The sequence below is a fragment of the Tachypleus tridentatus genome, chromosome 9 (assembly GCF_004210375.1).
Source record: "Tachypleus tridentatus isolate NWPU-2018 chromosome 9, ASM421037v1, whole genome shotgun sequence".
Lineage (NCBI taxonomy): Eukaryota > Metazoa > Arthropoda > Merostomata > Xiphosura > Limulidae > Tachypleus > Tachypleus tridentatus.
Window position 1 is genome coordinate 141,241,013 of NC_134833.1, and position 14,684 is coordinate 141,255,696.

Below are 14,684 nucleotides of genomic sequence, written 5' to 3' on the forward strand. Positions count from 1 at the left end.
CATAGTGACCCCGGCCCACGCGAATTCACGCTGCAGGCTGCTCGTGCTCTGTGTAGGAGCCCGAGTCAGATGTTCTGCTCGTGCTAAAAGGGCAGTTGGTTACGTCCGAAATTGACGGAGGTTCGTTCCTATAAAAACATAAACATGCTTTTGTTTTGTTTTGTTTTCTCTTTCTCTCTTTCTGTCCTTTAGAAACCAATAGGTCATCGGGTCGTCTTTTCTTTCTTTTTTTTTTCCAATAATTTGAGTTTGTATCGTGTCAAGGCGATTCCTCATCTAAGAAACATTAAACTTGCCACGAAGTGTGGCGAAAGAGGAAGGCGATAAATGTTTTCAGGCGAAAAAAAAAAAGTGAAGCAAATAGCGTGAAAGAGAATCTAGGCTAAATGAATCTTCCCCTAGCGACGAAAAACACTATTAATACCCCCACCTCCTTCCTCCCGTGAACGTTTAACGGAAATAGGCTAGAAGAATTTCGTGATAATCCTTTAGTTATTAAACAGTTAGCCAATTTGGAGAGTCACGTATGAATGCATGGTTCTCAAAAATCAAGGATGAAGTGTCATGGGTTAAATTATCTACGTTTATTGGGTTAATTTGACAAACGATAATTTTAAGGGTCAGGTTCTAAGTTAATCTCGTTCGCAGTATTTCCTAGAGCTTATATCGCCGTAAGTTGCGTGATCTTAATGCTAGGAACAATGTTTAGTATAACAAACTACAATCCCCTAATTTTTCTAATTTAAAATTTAATTTGTTTTTATAAAACTAATAACTATTACACGCATTTACATAATGATTAGGCATAAAGAGGAGGGACGAATGTTTGTTTGTTTGTTTTCAAATTTCGCACAAAGCTACACCAGGGCTATCTGAGTTAGCCGTCCCAAATTTAGCAATGTAAGACAAGAGGGAATGCAGTTGATCATCACTACCCACCGCCAACTCTTGAGCTACTCTTTTAGCAACGAATAATGGGATTGAACATCACATTATAACGCCATCACGTCTGAAATGGCGAGCATGTTTGGTGTAACGGGGATTCGAGCCCGTGACATTTATATTACGAGTCGAACACCCTAACTATCTGGCCCTGCCTGGCAGGGAAGGACGGAAAAACTTAGTAATATTGTGAGAGGCCCGGCATGGCTAGGTGGTTAATACACTCGACTCGTAATATGAGGATCCCGGGTTCGAATCCCTGTCACACCCCTTTCAGCCGTGGGGGCGTTATAATGTGAGAGTCAAAGGGTAAAAGAGTTGGTAAAAGAGTAGCCCAAGAGTTGGCGGTGGGTGGTGATGACTAGCTGCCTTCCCTCTAGTCTTACACCCCTAAATTAGGGACGGCTAACACAGATAGCCCTCGAGTAGCTTTGTGCGAAGTTCAAAACAAACAAAGAAACAAATCCTGTTGAACGAACTGGATAAACGGAATTTTATTCACATATTCAACAAAAATATTTATTTTAGTGAACGTTGAATAGGCTTATAAAACATTTTTCGTATAAAATTTAGTAACTCGAAAACTGAAACCCGTTTCTTAGTGAAACCTTCAATTTCGGCTAGTTTTAAAATAAAGAATTATAGATATTTAATAAAATCATTACTTAAAAAAACACAAAAACTTGTTAGATTGACTCATGGCGGAGAAAGTTGTCTTTCCAGTATACTGGAAACGTATTGGTGAGCACGTGTTGTTATGTTAGATAATCTATCCACACTTTTTTTACGCACAAATTATACATTTAAGTCGAAAATATGTTTCCTGCTTTTCTTTTGTTTATAACAACTTCCAATATTCTCATGAATCTTTCGTTCTCGTGCTCTTATTTACACTTTTATTTTATTGAACGTTTTAATAATTTTGTTCGTCATGTTTTATCGCGACAGAACATTCAGTGGATTATTTTCAATTTTGTAACTCTTAGCATTCATAAAGTAAAAATTATTAAACTAAAAGTCCCGGTGATTACCCTGTCACTTAACATATCGGTAATTAACTCAGAACATACACTGATATTTTTCAATGTCTGAGCAGAACACTACAATCCTGTACATCAACTGAAACAGCACAACACTTGCACTTCATAGTGGCTTAATGTAACACGATACTTTGGTGCCATCCTCACGAAATAATTAAACGCTACTAGAATAATTAATTATGTAACGAAAATCTTCTTTACTACTATCTCTAGTGACGTGGTAAAACTGATATTGTTTTAGAGTAACAAACACAGTCATTAGTTGTTGTTTTTTGTTTGTTTGTTTTTCCCCAAAACCTTTCCTTTTCATCTGTTTATGGCCAGTTAGTAGTTTTGAGGAAGTTTTCATGTAATCATTATAAACAGTTTTCTATATGAGAAACCTTTTCATCTGTTTATGGCCAGTTAGTAGTTTTGAGGAAGTTTTCATGTAATCATTATAAACAGTTTTCTATATGAGAAACCTTTTCATCTGTTTATGGCCAGTTAGTAGTTTTGAGGAAGTTTTCATGTAATCATTATAAACAGTTTTCTATATGAGAAACCTTTTCATCTGTTTATGGCCAGTTAGTAGTTTTGAGGAAGTTTTCATGTAATCATTATAAACAGTTTTCTATATGAGAAACCTTTTCATCTGTTTATGGCCAGTTAGTAGTTTTGAGGAAGTTTTCATGTAATCATTATAAACAGTTTTCTATATGAGAAACCTTTTCATCTGTTTATGGCCAGTTAGTAGTTTTGAGGAAGTTTTCATGTAATCATTATAAACCGTTTTCTATATGAGAAACCTTTTCATCTGTTTATGGCCAGTTAGTAGTTTTGAGGAAGTTTTCATGTAATCATTATAAACAGTTTTCTTCATGAGAAACCTTTTCATCTGTTTATGGCCAGTTAGTAGTTTTGAGGAAGTTTTCATGTAATCATTATAAACAGTTTTCTTCATGAGAAACCTTTTCATCTGTTTATGGCCAGTTAGTAGTTTTGAGGAAGTTTTCATGTTCAGTAGTTTTCATCTGAGGAAGTTTTCATGTAATCATTATAAACAGTTTTCTATATGAGAAACCTTTTCATCTGTTTATGGCCAGTTAGTAGTTTTGAGGAAGTTTTCATGTAATCATTATAAACAGTTTTCTATATGAGAAACCTTTTCATCTGTTTATGGCCAGTTAGTAGTTTTGAGGAAGTTTTCATGTAATCATTATAAACAGTTTTCTATATGAGAAACCTTTTCATCTGTTTATGGCCAGTTAGTAGTTTTGAGGAAGTTTTCATGTAATCATTATAAACAGTTTTCTATATGAGAAACCTTTTCATCTGTTTATGGCCAGTTAGTAGTTTTGAGGAAGTTTTCATGTAATCATTATAAACAGTTTTCTTCATGAGAAACCTTTTCATCTGTTTATGGCCAGTTAGTAGTTTTGAGGAAGTTTTCATGTAATCATTATAAACAGTTTTCTATATGAGAAACCTTTTCATCTGTTTATGGCCAGTTAGTAGTTTTGAGGAAGTTTTCATGTAATCATTATAAACAGTTTTCTTCATGAGAAACCTTTTCATCTGTTTATGGCCAGTTAGTAGTTTTGAGGAAGTTTTCATGTAATCATTATAAACAGTTTTCTTCATGAGAAACCTTTTCATCTGTTTATGGCCAGTTAGTAGTTTTGAGGAAGTTTTCATGTAATCATTATAAACAGTTTTCTTTATGAGAAACCTGTTCATCTGTTTATGGCCAGTTAGTAGTTTTGAGGAAGTTTTCATGTAATCATTATAAACAGTTTTCTTCATGAGAAACCTTCCCTTTCTTCAATGCTATCGAGTGATAACAAGAGATGTTATTAACATCATCACGAAAGCTTTTCTTTACCCGTTGTTTGTTTCCTTCCCTTAAGTGGTAGTTACTAATAGCACTGAAAGAATATTCATGTTACTGTTAAACAATAAATATATATATTTAATAATAGTGAGTATATATTTTTCGTTTGTTGCACCGAGACTTAACACTCATGATAATTGATGTTTTCGACCAAAACTAGATCTCAAAGTAGTTGGAAAAATAAGTAGAGAAAAATAAAAAACAAACAAAATGAAGAATGTTTTATAATATTAAAAATCATGGCTGTCCATTTGATTTCGTTAGCAGTAAGTTTATTTATATCGAGGAACACGTTATCACGCTGCATGCTCTCTTTTGTCAAGTCCATCGTTTGTGAGCTCGACTATTTTTGTGTGACCATTTTCATTTGGCTTCTTGGCTTTTCACTACATTAACACGCATTATCGGGGTGTTAATTAAACACCCCTGTTGTTATCAAATGTTGTAGTTTTTGCAAAGAACAGTAGTTGTTTTTGGTACAGTTTATTAAGCGTTAGCCCATTTTTAACAACACGGAAGATTTATTGATTGATTGTTTCAAGTTAAGGACAAAGCAACACAATGGGCTATCTGTGCTTTGCCCACCACTTGGATTCTAGCAATATAGGTCTGCAGACATACCGCTGTGCCACTGGGGGCGCAAACCGAAGAAACGAGAATTTTGCACAATTTACATATGATGAAGACGAACCTAATTTTTACAAAATAAAAGTCTGGAGACAGGTTCAAACTTTAATATTACACTAAGCTTTTAAGAGGCATCCTAGACTGCTTCCTACTTATTAGAGATTGCTCAAATCTATTTTAAATATTAAAATAACACTTATTTATTTTCATCTTTACATTATGCATAAAAAAGTAAAAACAGAAAATAAGACAAAAGTGTATGTATAAGTTTTTGTTTATTTTTTTCTCTCTATCTTTCCGTGATTTTGTGCATAATTCGACTTCCGCTTCTAAAAGTTTTGAATTCAAACCGCGTTACTTTCAAGAAGCCAAGGTGGTCGGGTGCCAGTAGCTAGCCACCAACCATAAACTTTCAGTACAGTCTGTAAAGCTTGGTTACCTTACCGCCTATCGGACTTGCGTTCCGGAAAAGGAGTGGTATGTGGTGAGATTACGGCATACTCCTGGTTCGCTTCTAACAGCGAATGTGTAACACCACTGTATACTCGTGATTGGACTTCATCTTGTCCATTGGCGTAAGCTAACGTCACTTACAGGTTCAATTAAAAATTAGAGCCATTAAAATTATACACTAAAAACCATTAAATATGATAATGGAATAAACGGATTCCACCCATGACAGAGACTACGTTTCTCCTTGATACAAATGCCTTAACTTTCTTCATTTTTTAGACTTTACAACATATTGTTCGTACATACACATTTGGAGCTGGATACGTTTTAGTACGAGTGATGTATACATTATACAACACATTGAAGCATTCTTTTTTTAATTCGAATTAACTTATGATAGAAACTACACGACTATTCGTTTCCTTTAGCTATTCATGAAGTTGTATTACCCGAGATAAAAACTGGGTGGGCCACTTAACGTGTATTTTATGTAGCTACACTGTACTGGATAATTTTTACCCTAAATATTGTGGAACGTCACAAACATGTGTTAGTATGCACTCTACTGGGGTAAGATCACACATATCTCGCATACACTACTAACGTTTATATTAGCACATAAAACTATGTGTAGCTTTGTTTAAATTCTAATTTCCAAAATTTTGTGTGTGTCTATACGATTATAAAGACAGTTTTGTAGTTCGCCCAATGAAAAACGTACTGCAATAACTAAGATTTTCATTGCTTAAATTATAACAAGAAGGAATTTTCAATAGCCGCAACACTTGAAATTATTTTAGGCAGGATCAGAATAAGTTAATCTATGATGATTTGATTTTCTCTTTACCAGCTATGGTTTTATTATTATTATTATTATTATTTTTACTAGCTATGGTTTTATTATTATTATTTTTTTTTTACCAGCTATGGTTTTATGTGCCAGCAATACCAAGCGTGGGGCGCGCTTATATCCAATTCGTTTACCGGTCTACTCTCAAACCGAAATTCTTTTAGGCAGAATTAGAGTAAATTAATCTATAAGACCTTGGGCGTGGTCAAATAGATCAATCGAAAGGGTTTGACTCCTTGGTCCTAACAACTGTAATTAGATCACAAATTGGTCAAAAGATGACGGAGCTGTGAGTTAAAAGGTTGTACATAAATTACTCGGAGTCATTCCATGAGGCGCCATGCCTAAAAATATCGTTTTAAATGTGACACCTTTTTCCAAAAGTTTTAATAAATCTCCTGATGGTCTATTCACTATGTAATGCAATAATATATGTATTAGTAGTAAAACTGTAATTATAAAGTTGCATGCTATTACACTAACAAAAACTTGCAGAATAAATGAAATAATATTTTTTTAAAACAGGCTGTTTCTACTAGATATTCAACTTGTAATGACGTAAGACCTTAAGAGAATAAATATCTAATATTGTTTGTTTTTTTGTTTTGAATTTCGCACAAAGCGAAATTAGGGACGGCTAGCGCAGATAGCCCTCGTGTAGCTTAGCGCGGAATTCAAAAACAAATAAAGAAACAATTGACCACTATTTAAATATAGAGAAGTCAAATTAAAAATTAAGATTATAATTCATCTTATCATACACAGCAGTTCTAAGTACCATAATGATCATTGATAATAATTAAAACAGAAACGTTTTTGTTAAGCATACATGAAACGTTTCATCTCAGTGAACACATTGCTCGCACTTTGAACATTTTTCCTCATTGTTGAATAATATAAAAAGTCTCCTTTAGACGACTCTTTTTTCACTACTGTATCATAAATATCACTGACACCCAAGTGAAAGTAACTCACTCTTTAGCTTTCTGCTGTTTTTTGATGTTCAGATTGATATGTGTGTGAATTATGTATTTAGCAATTTTTCAGTTTAGTTATTATTTAAAAAACAAAATTTTCCAACTAAATGCATTACCCAAAGACTAGACTTCTAAAATTATTGTTTTTAATGCATCCACACAAACCTTTTCTTTGTTTTTACAACTATCTTACTTGTGATATTTAATAGCTTATTTATTTATGATAAAATTATTAAAGTATGTTGTATACAGAAATAGGCTTAGATCACTAGGTAAGTATCCATGTATTACCAATGTTATTATCTGAAAGACAAAACAACAAGTATTTGATATGTACTTTTAAATTACTCGATCAGTACAAACATTTAAGTGTCTTTGAAACATATAACTTAAAATTAAAGTAATAAAATGGAGACATTAATGATTTGCACCTGAATTGCACACTGAATGTGTTCCCACCACAGCCCCAATGGATATTATGGATGGGCGTTTCAAGCAGCTCAAAAGCTGTTAACTTTATCTTCATTATATTAATGTTTTTCAAGTATATTTAATTACTACAATAACAGAGAATAATATTAGTTATGCTTTTAATGTTGCACACAGTAGGTACTGTTTGTTTAAACATTATTAGTGGTTACATTGACGCAGCATGGTAACAAAACATTTTCCATCATAATAATGGATTCTGATGTAAATAGTAAGCTAATCAAAGGTTGTTGTTTTGGGCTTACTTTAATTTTCATATTACCCAGCTCAAACAGAGCAAAATTTGTTCTGCAACATTGCTTACATACCTGCTCTTAAAAGAAATAGACTCTTTCTCAAAGGTGTCACATCACTTACGTTTTCTGTTCTTGTAATAACATAAAGCAACTAAATATGGTGTCCGTATCTTGCATTTTTGCAAAATAACTTGTGGATAGCAAAGGACCATTTGGATTTTCAAATCTGTCCGTCCACATCCCACTTGAATAAATATAAAAACTTAAATCCACTTTTTATTTTTCAGTTAACCACAGACTGCTTCTTTTAAAACTTTTCTAAAATGCAAGTTTCACCTTTTGCTAAAGACAATTATTCAATAAGCCAATCACCTTGTTAGAAAAACAAAATTATGTTAAATGGAGCCTGGACAGCCTTTTACAAAATCTTAAACTTATGTACATCTGCCCTGTTGTTTCCAAAAATTAGATAGGAGGCTTATCTTTTGATCTTCTGAAGATCCTTGTAAACTTCATAAGACCGCGTCTTACCCTTCTTTTTCTCAAGATAAAACTTGAGGTCATAACATATCTTCCTAAGATAATCTATTTCAGGAGTCTTCCTGTAGCTCACCTCCTCTTGAACCCCTCCCAATAAATCAATATTCTTTCTTAGATGAGCAGATCAAAACTATGCACAGTATTCAAAGTGAGGTTTAACTAATGATTTCTATAGAGAAATATTTTCTTTCTTTTAATTTGTGACTGAGGTTTACGAATACACCCTAAAATTCTATCAACTTTGGTGTTAGCAACATAAAACTGCCTTAGTGGCTTGAGTGACTTATCCACAACTACGCTAAGGCTCACTTTTTTAGTCATGTTTTTATGTTCCTCATTTACGTTAAATATATGATGCAAATTATGATAGCCTGCTATGACCAGGTAGTTAGAGCTCTCGACTTGTAATCGGAGGTCATGGGTTTGAATCCCCTCACACCAAACATGCTTACCCTTTCAGCCATGGGGGCATTTTACGTGACCCTCAATCCTACTATTCGTTCGTAAAAGAGTAGACCAAGAGTTGGCGGAGGGCGGTGATTACTAACTGCCTTCCCTCTAGTCTTACACTGCTAAATTGAGGATGGCTAGCTCAGATAGCTCTCGTGTAACTTTGCGCAAAATTAAAAAACAAACACAGAACTCCATATTATGATAAACCAAATTCATCATTTTGTATTTACTCTAATTATAGATCACTTACCAAACTTTTGTCCAATGAGTCAGGTGCTCCAGTTCATTCTGTCGTACCTCAAACCATCCTTTAGACAGCTAGAAATAATCAATAATTTATATTTTGATGTCATCCTCAAACTTTACTAATTATGTAAATACAAATAAACAAAAGACCACAGAATTGACCTCGGAGGCACTCCACTAGCAGCTTCGGTTTGACATGACTCCATTTAATAAGTATTAAATTTTATATTAAGTGTAAAAGAAAGAAACAATGAATGTGATATTTACGTTTTCTCTCAGTATACACTCTAAAACAAAATGAATTAAGTGTTTTTTATGAGAATTAAGCAACTTTAGACTCAATTTCTGGACTTGAAATTATAAACGTAAGGTTATCGTTAGGCCTAACTAAGTAACCTATGATTTGACTTATTAAGTTTAACGCTAAGCAACGGAACGTTTAGGGTAATAGATACACTACTTTTTACGTTCAATTTTTGATGTCATGATAAATGATCTTACCCACTATGCAAACTGGGCAATTAATTGCCCGAGGTCCCCCTTTTAAGCGGGATACACACAATATCTTACCATGTTTTATAAAAAGGGACGATGTCTCACCCAAATATTTTTATCTAGTCTTATATTTTTATATATTTTTATTAATTTTAAGACATCTTGAAAGTTTGTTTGTTCTCAGTTTTAGGTTTGTTCATTTCAAAGTGAGAAGTTAATTATGTCAGGAAAATTACTTCAAAGAGAGTATTACTTTCCAAGTGAAAATATAATTAGGTAGGTAATTTGGTAATTATACCTTGTACTTTTCAAGATGATAAATTACACATTCTTGCAAAATTTCGGCACTTTGTTCCATAAAATTGGCGTCTCATTAGAAATAACTGTCAAACCGATTTTTCCCCGACATAGCAAAGTGGGTTAAGGCGTTCGACTCGTAATCCGAGGGTCGCGGGTTCGAATTCCGGTCGCATCAAACATGCTCGTCCTTTAGGCCTGGTGCCGTTATAATCAATCCCACTATTCGTTGGTAAAAGAGTAGCTCAAGAGTTGGCGGTGGGTGGTGATGACTAGCTGCCTTCCTCTAGTCTTACACTGCTAAATTAGGGACGACTAGCGCAGATAGCCCTTGAATAGCTTTGCGCAAAATTCAAAAAAAAACAAACACATTTTTCAGTCGAATACAAGAGAGTAAGGTTTTTCAAAAAATGATTAAAAATACAAAATACATTCTTATACGAATTTTTTTTATCTAAACAAGAAACTTGTTTTGTTTGTTTGTTTTGGAATTTCGCACAAAACAACTCGAGGGTTATCTGTGCTAGCCGTCCCTAATTTAGCAGTGTAAGACTAGAGGGAAGGCAGCTAGTCATCACCACCCACCGCCAACTCTTGGGCTACTATTTTACCAACGAATAGTGGGATTGACCGTCATATTGTAACGCCCTCACGGCTGGGAGTACGAGCATACTTGGCGCGAACCCGCGACCCTCAGATTACGAAGCGCACGCCTTAACGCGCTAGGCCATGCCAGGCCCGAAACAAGAAACAAAAAATACGACGATTCAATTAATGTAAAAAAAAAACTGAGAGTAATTTCCCACAATTAAAATATCGTTTAAAAACTTCTTAAATATTTATAAAAATTAGATAAATTTCGGTGGTTGACTTCATTTGATTTTTTTTGTTAATTTTGAGTCAAGCTACACGAGCGCTATCTGCTGTAGCCGTCCCTAATTTAGCAGTGTAAGACAAGAGGGAAGGCAGCTAGTCATCACCATCCACCACCAACTGGTGGGCTACTCTTTATCAATGAATAGTGGCATTGACCGTCACATTATAACGCCCCCACGGGTGAAAGAGCGAGTATGTTTGGTGTGACGGAGATTCGAACCCGCGACCCTCGGATTACGACTCCAGCGCCTTAACCACGTGGCCATGCCGGGCCTGGCCGACTTTATTTAATTACCACATTCAAGTCTTTTAGCTATAATTTCGGGCTTGGCATGGCCAAGCGTATTAAGTCGTGCGACTCGTAATCTGAGGGTCGCGGGTTCGCATTCCCGTCGTGCCAAACATGCTCGCCCTTTCAGCCGTGGGGGCGTGATAATGCGACAGTCAATCCCACTATTCGTTGGTAAAAGAATAGCCCACGAGTTGGCGGTGGGTGGTGATGACTAGCTGCCTTCCCTCTAGCCTTACACTGCTAAATTAGGGACGGCTAGCACAGATAGCCCTCGAGTAGCTTTGTGCGAAATTCAAAAAGCAAACAAACAAACAAGCTATAATTTCTCAAAATGCATTGCATCTTATGCTTTATCAAAGTAACGTCAAATTGTGGCAACAAAGTACCAAATATTTGCAAAACTCTATATTTAAGGATAGGAATGCAACATAAAAAGTTTGTTTTAAAGCGAGAATCCGTGGTCATGGAGGTGAGACATTGTTCTGGATTCTTTTTTAATCTACTTCTGAGTTTCAGTATCACTATAGGACCCCATGTATTGAATTGTGTCCGGGGCGCCAGAATGACTAAAATTGTCAAATTATTTCTGTTATGGAAAACAAAAAAAATCCGGAGGTGTGTCTGTCCATATGGATATATATATGCTGTACGATTTCTCGATGTAGTTATTTAAATAAGCAATTTTATGTCAGTTTTTTAAAAGTAGCTGTTGAGCCAAAGTGCAATAAGTTTGGAGAGCGAGTATCGTCTGTAGACTATGCAACTGAGATGAATAATTTTAAGTAGAGCGCAATTTTTAACAATCCTTTTTCCAAAAAGTATGAAATAACCTGCACTTACAGTGCAAAATACAGTGGATAAAGTCAGGTGTATTATTATTAAAAACTTGAACATGAATTAACTAAGGCCTGAGAATTGTTTTACCCGAATGAAAATCTTCTCCAGTTTGTGAAAGTCAGTTAAATGTAGGGGCGACTGCAATGCCATCTTTTGCCCATTAAAATTTCCTTTTTTTAATGCGTTAAAAGTAGTGAAAATATGAATTAAAAAAAAAAATGCTGTCACGAATTTTATTTTTTCGTTTCTTCTCTTTGAAATTATTTTCATTTTATGTACGAATCAAACACAGTTATTATGTTTAATCACATAAAGTTTCGCAAATGTTTTATTATGAAGTATTTTTGTGTCGGGGATACTGACTGCAAATTACGTTTCAGCCGTTAAATTAAATTCAACGAATATCGCTAAACGTTGAACACCAGTAGAAAGGAAACAGTAAAAAAGTAAAATAACACACTTGCTAAATAATCTGATACAGTCCTGCAGTTTATACTGTAAGATAACATAGAATACAGTATCTAAACCACCTTACCGTGTTAGCCTGTACAACTTTTATGTAAAGTAACATGCGTTTTGTAGAAGACTACACTTCAAAAAAAAGTTTACATTATTCAGTTTATGTGCTTATAACAAAACCACATCTGTCTATCCGCTGAGTCCACAGAGGAGAATCGAACCCTTAATTTTAGGTATTGTAAATCTGTTGACTTACCGCTGTACAAGCGGGGAATAGTGTGGGGGGGTAACGTGTTCCGGTTAAATTGTTGAAAAGGTAAGTCTTTAAAAGCCATAATAAGATATATTACATATACTATATTACGAATTACTTTTTATTTAACTGTAAACATTTCTCTTTTCATAGTGAAAAGTAAATTTTGGATACAGATATGTTGAAATTTAAGCTAGGACTGGAACAAGAAAAGTAAATGGTAGATAAAAATTATAATGTTGTAGTTATATGTTTGACCAGATTTCAAACACACATAAAAACAAAACGAAAACAAGAGAAAAAGGAGAAGAAACAAATGTATAGAAATATGAATCTTAACTGAATTGGCTACACGTAACAAAATCCATTTATTTCTACTAGTGAAGCCTAAATCAGTTCAGTTTAATTTTTAAAAACATCTTAACAAGTTTTATGTTTATAAATTTCTTGGATTATAGTAGTTTATATTAACATTTTCTCTGTTATATCAAATTATTTTGTGTAAATAAATCGCTTGAAAAGTTTTGAAGCGATTATATATAACTTGATCAGTTTATGACATCAAGCGTTTTTCTGCTTAAAAAGAGCATTTAAGTTTGAGTCAAAATTATTTTTGTACTGATAAAATATCGTATGGGTAGACATACTATGTATGATTTTTACCTGTGTGCAGCAAACTGCATTCCTGCATCAAGCCGAATGTTTGCGATATTTCCTGTGATCACACATAGTTTTCTGGTTTGTTCAACACAGATGATGAACGATAATCATAAAAACATCGTGTGGTTACCGACACGCCCTCTTCCGTAGTGAAAAGGAAATCAAGGTCTTGATGCTAATACAATGGTTCACTACGTGTTTTTTTTTTTTTTTTATTCCATGGATTCCTCTACGAACAAAAAACAGTCTCTTCTAATGAACTGTATTCGTGTGAGTCCATCAGCGGAAACTACTTCCACTAAGTATAAGAATGTAACTAACTTCTAATGAATTTATAAACTTTTCAAATAATGCAGAAGTTTCTTTTAATAGAACAGAGTATTATTTCCATTTTTACTTTCAAAAAAATAATATATAACTTCAATTTTTACTGTAGCAGAACTCCTTTGAAGATGGAACGCTACGGAACACAAGTTAAGAATCACGATACGAACATACAAACTTGATGATCTCAAAATTTAACGTAGTAAAATCAGAATTAAAATGTAAGTTTGTTTTGTTTTTATTAATATTCTTGAGAATTTATTTAAATCGACTGTAAAGAAAAGTGTAGCTAGTTTACTGGGTGATTTAAATTAGCATCATTTTTTTTCCCCTATTAGAGATCTCTAGGGCCCGGCATCGCCAAGTGTGTTAAGGCGTTCGACTCGTAATCCGAGGGTCGCGAGTTCGAATCCCGGTCACATCAAACATGCTCGTCCTTTCAGCCGTGGAAGCGTTATAATGTAACGGTCAAACCCACTCTTCGTTGGTAAAAGAGTAGCCCAAAAGTTGACGGTGGGTGGTGATGACTAGCTGCCTTCCCTCTAGTCTTACACTGCTAAATGAGGGACGGCTAGCGCAGATAACCCTCGAGTAGCTTTTTGCGAAATTCAAAACAAACAAGAGATCTCTAATTGTACTTGTCTGGTTACATCTTAAATGCTCACAGAGAAGTAGAATTTTAGGGAGTGCAGAAGGACTTTTTTTTCACTGAGAAATACAAAGAATAAAGTTACCGTTGAAATACTTGTGACAATAAGTAACGTATAATCTACTAAAAATATGTTCACCTTTCAATATTTATTTTACCAAAGAAAATATAACATTTTACATGTTCTCAAACACCTATCTTCACATCAGTGACTGTGTGGTTTGACGCCTTATAATTATGCTTGCTACAACTTTGTAAAGTACACGTCATGTTTTTGTTTTTTTAAGTACAATATTATAACTAGAATTATTTGTATTTAAATTATATGGTATATACGTAAAAAGTAAGCCTCTTTGACATTAGAAAACTTTCTAGAATTAAGCACATGGTGCGTTAAAATGAAGGGTGGGGTCCACAACAACTTTTTTTCTTATGGTTTCAAATGTCTGAATATTACTTTCATTCAGTCTTTACGTCGTCAAAGAACTTATATAAAAATGATAATTCAGATTGAACTGATTACCAGCACAATCTACGGCACCCTCCGCCCTCTTTAATTAGACGGGAAAGCACTGAAAGTGAATCCACCTCCACACGAACATCTTCTTCAGATGCAATAAACACGAGGCGTTTGTTCACGTAACTTGACAGAATCACGAGGGAGGTGCACGAGACAGGTCGCTATGATCGTTTGTCAAATAGTGTTTGTTATGGCAACACAAAAATAACGTGTTTTAAACAAATTATAGATATTGGAGCTTCTGAGCTTCCACTGTTAATGTTCTGAAGTCGAAGTACTTTAATGAGAATCTGTAG

At 34.4% G+C, this 14,684-nt stretch overlaps 1 protein-coding gene across 2 annotated transcripts in view; it reads left to right on the forward strand.

The window, feature by feature from the left end:
- The window catches only part of LOC143226534 (uncharacterized), a 90,869-nt gene that overhangs the window by 17,738 nt on the left and 58,447 nt on the right, over positions 1 to 14,684 (forward strand). Inside the window, exon 2 of one of the 2 annotated variants that reach the window (XM_076457612.1) lies at positions 13,332 to 13,440. The exons of the other annotated variant lie outside the window; for it this stretch is intronic. The gene's annotated coding sequence lies outside the window, so the exon portion shown is untranslated. The remainder of the gene's footprint in view (positions 1 to 13,331; positions 13,441 to 14,684) is intronic. 2 annotated transcript variants of the gene reach the window in all.